This window comes from Camelus bactrianus, chromosome 16, assembly GCF_048773025.1.
Source record: "Camelus bactrianus isolate YW-2024 breed Bactrian camel chromosome 16, ASM4877302v1, whole genome shotgun sequence".
Lineage (NCBI taxonomy): Eukaryota > Metazoa > Chordata > Mammalia > Artiodactyla > Camelidae > Camelus > Camelus bactrianus.
In genome coordinates, this window is record NC_133554.1 from 43,792,769 (window position 1) to 43,802,812 (window position 10,044).

General features: G+C 52.5%; 1 long non-coding RNA gene and 2 other non-coding genes across 3 annotated transcripts; 1 reads left to right on the top strand and 2 right to left on the bottom strand.

Annotated features, from left to right (window-relative positions):
* Positions 1-2,963: 2,963 nt before the first annotated feature.
* On the bottom strand, positions 2,964-3,154 carry LOC141573678 (U2 spliceosomal RNA). The gene has a single exon (XR_012499717.1). It is a non-coding gene; the product is annotated as a U2 spliceosomal RNA (small nuclear RNA).
* Positions 3,155-7,705: 4,551 nt separating this feature from the next.
* Positions 7,706-7,896, bottom strand: LOC141573677 (U2 spliceosomal RNA). The gene has a single exon (XR_012499716.1). It is a non-coding gene; the product is annotated as a U2 spliceosomal RNA (small nuclear RNA).
* Positions 7,897-8,178: 282 nt separating this feature from the next.
* On the top strand, positions 8,179-9,993 carry LOC141573642 (uncharacterized). The gene is made up of 2 exons (XR_012499591.1): positions 8,179-9,531; positions 9,750-9,993. It is a non-coding gene; the product is annotated as an uncharacterized LOC141573642 (long non-coding RNA).
* Positions 9,994-10,044: the final 51 nt, after the last annotated feature.

Sequence of the window (10,044 nt, forward strand, 5' to 3'; positions counted from 1 at the left end):
CACTTGCTTCTGGTGGGCTCTTTCCCACTATAATCGTCCCCCAACCCTCAAGTCCATCCCCTCACAGGCTCATCCATATCTCAGACTCGGCCAGCTTGTTCAGCTTCTCTCGGAGAACCCGCAACCCACCCCCCAACCCCCCACCCCACCCCTACCTCAGCTCTGGCCGGAGCCCTCCTTAGATCAGACCGAGGCAGTTCGGCCCAGGAAACCTTTGTGTGCAGAAGCCGAGACTCTGTTGGTGGGCCGACAGACTCTGACCCGATGGGCGTTTGTGGAATGTCCACCGTGGAAGGCAGGCTCACAGAAGGTCCCGAGACCCTCTGTTCGGCGCCCGTCGAAGGAGGCTTTCCACCCACATCTCCTAGAGGGGAAAGCAGCTTGCAGGGTGTGGTGGAGAGTCTGACCCTGTTTTGAGGCTGGGCTGTTGACAGCTTTTAAGCCTCGCCACTCCTTCTTCCTCACGCCTTGCTATGTCTGAGCCAGCTGATGGGAAAAGCCTCACCCTGGCCCCTCTGCTCACCGCCAACCTGGCCTCCTTCCCTCCCTCTCAGGCCATTTTCAAACTTGCTGGGGGAGCCACCCTGCCGTCGCTGGAAAGCCTCATTTCGTGAGTTATAAAGCTTTTCACACCCCCTTGGTGCAGGTGGGTCTGTGTGTGTTGGGGGGGGGGGTGTCATCAGTCCCGACTCGCAAAACAAACCTGGGGTGGGTGGGGAGGGCCACACAACGTGGAAGCTATGGGACTTGCCCTCAACATATTCCAGTGTGGGTCCGTGGGCCTCCCCACTAGACTGGGTGGCCGCATGTCTGTGACACAACTGGGAATTCAGTAGTTCCTTGTCCATCCACTCTTCACTGAGTGTCTACTGTGTGCTAAACGCAAAGCCAGCCTGGGACTGTCCGACACCGATTCATGACTGGATTGGCAGGAGCACAGCAAACACTTTCACTGTCACGGAAAAGTCAGTATGGCAGAACAAGGGGGCCTGCGGCCGGCGTTTTCACTGGACGCTCTAAGCAGTGCTGCTGGGCGCCACAGGTGCAGCAGAAACACTTGGAGAGTTGAGAAGTACGCCGAGCCTCCGGCCCCACCCGAGAGATTCTGGGGCCGTTGCTGCCCAGTGGTGCTGGGACACCTGGACGATTTCAACCAGCCTCGCCCCCGGCCCGTCCCCAACCACCCCCCATCCCCCCCACCCCCACCCCCACCCCCCCGCCGCCAAGGTACACAGATAGATAGATAGATAGATAGATAGATAGATAGATAGATAGATAGATAGGTAAGTAGAACAAATTTTCCTTCCCTATCAGAGAAGACCCTTGCAGGTATGATCTCAGTTACCTGTAATTCCTTCTGGAAGGCAGGGGTCCTGGCAGAGCCGGTTTGAGGGCTACCTGAAGGAATCCGATTTCAATCACCTAAAATTGGAGGCGGTGCTCAACTTAACGACATGGGCATCCTACTTGGGTAGGATGTTTCTACCAGAAACTGATCTTCATTAAATTTTCCGCCGGCAGGGTCAACCTCAGGGGCAGAGGTCGAGTCAGTAAAGCAGGCATGTCAAGAAAACACTTAACAAATGGGCTGTCACTTCACACTGGCCAGAATGGCCATCATTAAAAAGTCTACAAATAAATGCCTGAGAGGGTGTGGAGAAGAAGGAACCCTCCTACACTGTCGGTGGGAATGTAAATCGATGTAGCTCCTATGGAGAACAGTAAGGAGGTTCCTTTAAAAGCTAAAAATAGACTTACCACATGATCCAGCAATTCCGCTCCTCTGCCTATCCGGGGAAAACTCTAATTCGAAAAGATACATGCACCCCAATATTCATAGCAGCACTATTTGCAATAGCCAAGACACAGAAGCAGCCTAAATGTCCATCAACAGATGAATGGATAAAGAAGATGTGGGTGTGTGTGGGTGTGGGTGTGTGTGTGTGTGTGTGTGTGTGTGTGTGTGTGTGTGTGTGTGTGTATACACAATACACATACACAACGGAATATCACTCAGCTTTAAAATAGTGAGATAATGTCATTTGCAGCAACATAGATGGACCTAGAGATTATCATATTAAGTGAAGTAAGTCAGACAAAGACAAATATCATATATCACTTACATGTGGAATCTAAAAAAAAAAAGTACTTACCAGACACACACTCCTGTACCTAAAATAACAACAAGGGCCTCCTGTATAGCATCTATATAACACAGGGAACTATAGTCAATATCTTGTAAAATAACCTATAATGGAAAAGAATCAATGTATGTAATGTATATAATACAGAATCACTTTGCTGTACACCTGAAACTAACACAACATTGTAAGTCAACTATACACTTCAATCCAAAAAAAAAAAAAAAAAAAAAGAGGCAGCAAATACTGCAGCTTTGACAGGTCACTGAGTTTCAGGAGGTTCGGGAGGAGGAGGTTGGGAGGCTGAGAGAGAAACGAGGATGGAGCAAGAAGAGACTGGTCCTGATGGCTTCGCACATTAGCGTCAGCAGACAAGTGACTGTGAGCAGGTAGAGCGCCCGTGGAGAAAAAGCTCGTCTTTTGTGCTCACCTCCAGCACTTCAAGCCCTGAGCTGTGCTCCTGCCGTGGCACTGCCGCAAACCTCCCGCCTCGCACGCGGGTCTCTGAAACTCCGCCTGGGCCCGGCTCAGAGCAGTGCTTTCTCCCGCCACTGAACACGAAAAGACACCCAAGCACTTCAAAGCTATCAAACTACGTGGATACCGCCGTTTCTACTGGGAGACTCGGAAGGCGGCTGAGAAACTGCTCATAAGCCGACCTTAAGACAAGAGTCCACGTCGTGAGGTACTTTCGACAAACAGCTTGTTGCTGCAGCCGGCTCGCTACTACGACAAAAAAACAAAGGGAAAAGCTCGAAGAACTACCAGAAGAGTTCCTACGGCAAGTCTGCTTTTGGCATTACCGTTATTATGTCCCCGAGACGGGGATGCACCGTTCCTGGAAGTACTGCAATACCAGGTCGATGCGTGGAGTGGACGGAGCAAGCTCCTATTCCAACTCCCTGCTCCAAAAATCCATTTAATATATTGTCCTCGGATAGAGGACGTATCAGATATTAAACTGATAAGAACAGATACTACACTTGATCTTAGCCAAAAGGCCGAGAAGCGATACCTAGCGAGTTGCCCTCGCCGCCACCGTCCTCCCTGCATCTCCATGCAACTCACGGTGAGCACCCTAACCCTCGGTCGACATTCCTGGCTCACTATCCTGTGTAACTCCAGACCTGTGAAGCTCCAGTTGTCTCCCGCACTCCTGGTCAATTTTCACATCCCTTTTTTGCTCCTGGGACCCCCCAACCTTCCCCAGAGGAAGACTCGCTATTTGCATGCCCCGCCCTCCCCCGCCCCAGGGGCGTGTCCACACCGCCGTCCGGCCCCGCGCACGCTGCACCCCACCAACTCCTGGCGGAAGGCAGTGGGTTGCCGTTGGGCGGCGGGAGCCGGTTGGTGGAAGGAGTTGCGGGCCGAGAGCCGCCCGCGGGCTCCCGAAGTGAGTCCCGAAGCGAGTCCCGAAGCGAGTCGCGGAGACGTAGCTGTGCATCCGGGAGAGCAGTGTCCGCCGTGGACCGCCTGGCAAGGCCCGGCCCTTGGGCAGGAACCGTCGTGACTGTGCACCTGTCTCCGCTCCGCCCTCCTCCCCAAGCTCCTTAACTGAGACTGCGGGATCGCCACGAGGGTGGACAGTCTTTCCTCGGTTCTCCGCAAAGCCTGTAGTGTGAGCTGTAGGGACTGGGACACTAGCACAGTCGGCCCTTGCCCTAATGTCTCATCAGTTCTGTCCAGTCTGTGGGAAACGAGGGAAAGGAACCCTGAAGGCTCGACAGTCACGTGCCAGGCACTGCGCTGCATTCTTTGTTTGATAGGTTTGAACCCACTTGGATCCTGGAGACCCTAGAGCGGTTTGACGCTGTTACCATCCTCATTTCACAGACGTGATCGCCAAGCCCAGAGAGGTGGAGACACTTGTCCAGAGTCACACAGCTAGTAGGCTGTTGACCTGCAGGACTGATCACCCTGCCTCAAGACAAAGCCCTGGTCTGGAGCAGAGGCCCCGCTAACTGATGGGATTCCACAGGAGGGAAACCGTGAGAACAGGAAGTCGACCTTGGAGGGGAGAAGGGCTGCTGGTGGCACACACACGGGTTTGCTGGCGCCAGGCCTGTAGCACGACGGCTCCCGTAAGGGCAGGTGGCATCTGGGGTCAGGTTCCTGCCTCACCCTGCCTTGGCTCTTGACTCCCGGACTCTCTGCCCGCCTGGCTTTTCTCTTTTACGTGTTCTCCCGGAACCCTACCCACCCTCCCGACAGATTAGCTCTGAGGCCCTCTGTGGACATGCCCAGCAGGAGTCAGCCCTCCACTAGCAAACACTGGGGAGAAACAGCGTTTTGGCCAGATAGTTCTCTGAACCTTCATCTCCTCGCGGGAACCCCGGCCCTAAGAAAACCTAACGGGGCCTGTTTTGAGCAACTTCCCTCCCCACCCTCACCGGAGGCGCCCCTCGGTGCCCCAACCTGGTCTGGAGTTTCTAGGTAGCTGCGGCAGACCCGACATGTTTATATAGGTGCTTTGCTTTGGCTGTAACCCTGCCTCCCCCACTCTCCGACTCTCCGACCCTACCCTGCCCCCACCTCAGCTACTGGGAAGATTCCCGCTTGGACTGCGTTTTCCACCACTTAGATCAGTGCCCGGCACCGATATACTTGTGAAATGCAGGAGTCGGAGTCGATGGAGAAGGATTAAAGAAGATGACATGGGGAGGTGGTTCTGGCTTATACATGACTTGGTGTGACCTTTGTGCTATCTTGAACAGCCTGTCTTGAGGCCTAGCAAAAGTACATCGTTGCTTTCCTCTAACCACGGAAGACAAGGGTGCATTGTCCAGAACTAAAGAATGTCGGTTTTGAAGAGAGAGACAGAGACCTCCCTTCCCGAGATGTCAATGCTAGGACTTCTGCGACGATGAGGCTCCCGTCCCAGGCGCCAAGGCCAGACTGGCTCCCTGTGCCCATGCTGATCTGTCTTTTTTGGAAACCTCAAAGGAATGTATCCCTGTCATGGTTTATGCTCTTTGCTGGGACAAGACAGAAAACTGTGCGGAACACCACCGTGCTTCTCTGGAGCAGCTCATCAGAGCTTGAGGGGCTGCCTCCCCCTCCCAGACTGTAGATCTCAGTTTGGCTCTAACAAAACTCTCCTCTGTTCTTCTTATAGATTAGCTTATTGATTGTTTCCATCCACAGTATCAACCAGCTCGCCCAGCCCCAGGGTGTGGGTGGATATGATGACCGCCCTTCAGGCATCCCCAGTACAAGACCTCTCTGCTTGGTTGCATGTTCCTCAGTGGTCACTTTATGGTTTCCCAGCTATTTGGGAATCGCTGCCAAACTCACAGGTTATGAATTATACCTCAGTGCCATTTAAATATGCATTTCTTTCTTTATAGGTAGGTGGCACATCTTTTTGTATGTGAAAAACCGTAATTTATTATCTTTCCCGTGGACTGTGTGATCTTTGTCCATGTTTTACTGAGTGGTTTGGTTTCTTCTGATCACATTCTCAGATTTCATTATAGAATACTGAGATAAACCCTGCCTGTGATACATCTGCAAATATTTTCCCCCAGTTTCATTCACCTTTTTTGACCTGTGCAGACATGTATTTTGTATAGGCAAAGTGATCAGTGCTTTGCAAACAGTTGACTTTTGGAGTCTGGGTCATAACATGGAGTTGGGTCATCCTGGAAGTCGCTGAGACCCAGTGAAGAGTGCAGGAGGTTGATGGGGGTGGGGGGTGGGGGGTGCTTAATGCTTTGAAAAAGTCGAGGAAGGGAGGAAGCAAGGATGGGCTTGGCCAGTTAGAGGGAGGTTCTGAACAAAGATGGCGGCTAGAGGAGCCCCGAATCCCCCCATGCCCCAACCCTAGAAAGGGCCAGGCCTAGTGCCTCTCTGAGTTCAGGACTGAGGGCCCATTCTGGACACCTTTGCTGCCACAGTGGCCCTCTGCTCATGTGCCCATCGTGCCAGACCCGGGGGGACCAGCTATACGTGCTGGTGGAGTCATCGTGTACGTTGCGTGTCCACTGCCTCTCCTCCTCCTGCTCAGGCTCCGTCCCGACATGTCAAGTCCATCATAGGATGGCTGCTGCCGCCGCCCCCTTCTCCAACTGTCCCCTGGACATTCCTTTTGGGATCCCCTCTGACCTCTCATCCCCTAGATGCTGAAGCGCCCTTCCTGAATGCCTGTCCTTCCTTGGCTTCAGGCACTCTAAGGTGTTGTGGGTTTTGTTTTGTTTTGTTTTGTTTTGTTTTGTTTTGTTTTGTTTTGTTTTTTCCTCCCAACCCCCATGCTGGATCCTTAGGGACAGATAGGTTTCGGATTTCAGAATTTTTCAGATTTTAGAAATACGGACTGTTTCTATGAAACACTCTAGTTACAATCAAGCACGTTAATATCTCTGCATCAAATGACGTGAATGTTCTCAACAAGCAGGATACAAAGAAACTAATGCCTTGCAACAACTGAGGGTGTATTTTGCTGAACCGTGAGTGTGGTCAATTCCTGAACTGACCGGAAGGGATTTTAGGAATTTCAGATTAGGAAAGTCATGTGCACATGCGCACTCATAATGAATTATTGCTCTGTTTTCTCCAAGGGAGACTATCAACTTTCTCAGAGCAGGGCCTGTCTTTTTTTATACCTGTGCACCTGTCACTGGGTCTTAGCACACGGTAGCCACTCCATACATTATTTCTTGAATGAATAAACCCTAATTCATACCATTCCCTGGAATCTGATCTCGTGTGTGTCTAGGGGTGGGGGTGGGGCGGATGCCATGGGAGGAGAGGTGTATGCCTCCACTCTCTTTTCGAGTCGAAAACTTCTACAAGCACCCTCTTTTCCTTTCCACCCTCTACCCCGAGGAAATCCCTAGATTGAAAAGTTCAAATAGGATGATCACCCACTGTGTATGAATCATGTTTTAAATTTTTCTATACGTTGAATGCTTGACATCTTGCGGGCCTGCTGGCCTGGAAGAGACTGCCCCTCCCAGGACTAGCTAATTCCTAGAGATGCAACCGACTTGCCTTGGGAGCCTGCTGTCATGGGCAAACCAACCTTGTAGCACGCGTATCTGCAACTGCCCCCTCTATGTACGCTCACACTCCAGCTAGTCAGTCCCCTGAGCTTTGCTATCTGACTGCTAGAGAACAGCCCCATGTAATATATAGCCCAAGGCCCACGGAACCCTATTCCAATTGTCCAATCCTAACAATCCTAACCTTGCTCAAACCTTCTTACCCTGCCTTATGTCCCCCTCCCCCAGGCCATGCTTTCTCTTCTCCTGCCTCCCAGCCAAGAAAGCTGAGACCCCATGGGGCTTACCCCCGGGGGGCTATCGTGGCCCTGCCCGGGGGCTGCCAGCTAGGGTCGTTCTTCCGCGAAGCGACCCGCCGAGCTGCGGAAAAACTGTGTCTGCGAGCCTGCACGCCTTCACAGAAAAAGGTGGCGACGAAAAACGAGCACGCCGAAAAAAACCCCACAACAGCCGTTAGCTGGAAAAAAAAGCAGCCGAGAACAACCGAGAACAACTAAGCTGTAGGCTGGATAAGCCAGTAGCCAGGTCGCAGTCTACCATTATGTCACTCAGTTGTTTCCCCGGGTGGGGTGCACCGTTCCTGGAAGTACTGCAATACCAGGTCGATGCGTGGAGTGGACGGAGCAAGCTCCTATTCCAACTCCCTGCTCCAAAAATCCATTTAATATGTTGTCCTCGGATAGAGGACGTATCAGATATTAAACTGATAAGAACAGATACTACACTTGATCTTAGCCAAAAGGCCGAGAAGCGATACCTAGCGAGTTGCCCTCGCCCCTACCGTCCTCCCTGCATCCATGTTCAACTCACGGTGATGCCTCTCCTGCTCACTCGAGGCCTCAATTCCTGTGCCTCCTTGACTGTACTGTGGGTATCACTGCACTAGAGCCTTCTGCAGCTTTTTTATTCCCTAAATTGTAATAGAGAAATTGTGTATATTTTGCGGCTTCGTCCTTCTCGGGCTGAAGCGCCATCTCTAATTTGCATGGTCCGCCCTTTCCCGCCCGAGGAGGCGTGGCTACGAGGGCCGACTTCCCCCCTCGGGACCGCCCCTGGGCGCCCAGAGCTGAAGCGGCTGGGCTTGAGGGGGTGCTCCTCTTTGATACAAACGGAGAGAAAAGACAGGCAGAACTGGAGAGGAGGATACAGGGCGGCCAAGGGGCCTGTGGAAGGACCTGCTGCCCGAGAGGTTTCCCGAAGACAAGGTCCCAAGACATATTCGCTAGAAGCGCCCAGACTGCAATGTGTTAAGTAGGCCTCCGCCGGCGGAAAGACGAGCTCCGTGTGGTCGGAAGAGGGGCTCAGCCTGAGTCCGGGGAGCGGGACGTCTGGAGCGGGGCTTCCCGGAGCCGGCAGGGTAACCTCTTTGCGAGGCGGCAGGCGGATGGGCAGGGCCAGACAGGGCAGCTGGAGGGATTCTCTCCAAGCCCGGCACCTGCGTCTTTCGGTGCTTCTACCAATGGACCATATCCTGGGCTTCGTACAGAAAGCTCCCTCTGCCTGAGACTTCGTGTGCCTACACCTTCTCCTTACCTAGCCACTTCTTACGCAGATCCTCTGGGCTCCGCTGGGCTGTCACTTCCTCCAGGAAGCCTTCCTTAAGAGCTCTTCCGCACCCCACCCCCAGTCTGATTAGCCGCCCTCGTATATAGTTCATCCCACCCCGTCATTCATTTCAAGTACCCCATTCACCACCCTTTAGGTCAATTCTTTATCGTCTCCACTGAAATCTGACATCACTGACGGCGGTGACCCTCGTCGGCACTTATCTCTGGATCCCAGCTCTAGCCCAGTGCGCGGCCTGTAGCAATAGGCGCACAGCACGCGTTTGTTGAGTGAATACAAGCTGCACAGAACAGACTGAATCAAAGAAGCAATGAGGAGGAGGGGACTGGCCCGATCCAGGGGTGAAGAGGGAAGATGTGGCCAGGGTGGCAGGACACCAGAGAGGAGACAACTGCCAGGGATGCACTGGGCATCCAGACCAGTCAATGCAACCGGGCCTCTGGCCAAGTGGGGATAAAGCTTCCCAGCGGCACAGTTTCTCTGTGCCAAAGGCTGCTGGCTCCCGCAGTCAGCATTTACCTTTCCCAGCCTCCTTCCCAACAGAACTTCACTTTAGTTGGGGAGTTTCTATTTCTTTCATTTGATCTCGGAAATGCCAGCAGGTATCATGGAGGTAAGACTGAAACCCAGTCGGTCATTTCACCCTGCAACACACACGGCCTGATGCCAGGTGCTGCCTGAGCCCCTCCCAGTGCCCACCCCTGCGCGGACCACCCTACCTGTATTAGCTCATTTAATTCCCTCATGGCTCCATGAGGTGGTTATCGTCGTCGTCGTCGTCGTCGTCATCGTCATCATCACCATCATCCGGGGCCAGGACTAGGGTGAGGCCAGTGAGGAACTTGCCTTGGGGGGGGAACACTGAAGGGAGTGCCAGCCAAAAAACACTCTTCAGTAATCAAGATAAATCATATTTTAGCACAACTCATCTTATCTTGTGTATCAGATGATCGAGCTGTTTATGTTGATTACTGGGCTTTTGGGGGCTCCCTTAAACTTTTTGGCCAAGGCAAGTGTCTCCCTCTCTCTCCCTCCACTCTAGTCCCCGCTTGGTTTTTCTCCTCCCCATTCTGCTGCCCTGAGCCGTCTCAGCTACCGGCCGCCTGTAGCCAGGGAGCACTGGAATCGTGGTCCGTCCTCCTCGAGATGTGCTGTAAGTGAAAACTACGTATGGGATTTCGAAGAATTAGGATTCAAAACTCCAAAATATCTCAGTAATTTTTATATTAATCACAGATTGAAGTCATAGTTTAGATATCCTCAGTTAAATAAACAACGAAACTGAATTCCACCTGTCTCTGTATTTTTCTCCTGTGTCTAAGAAAATTTAAAGTTCC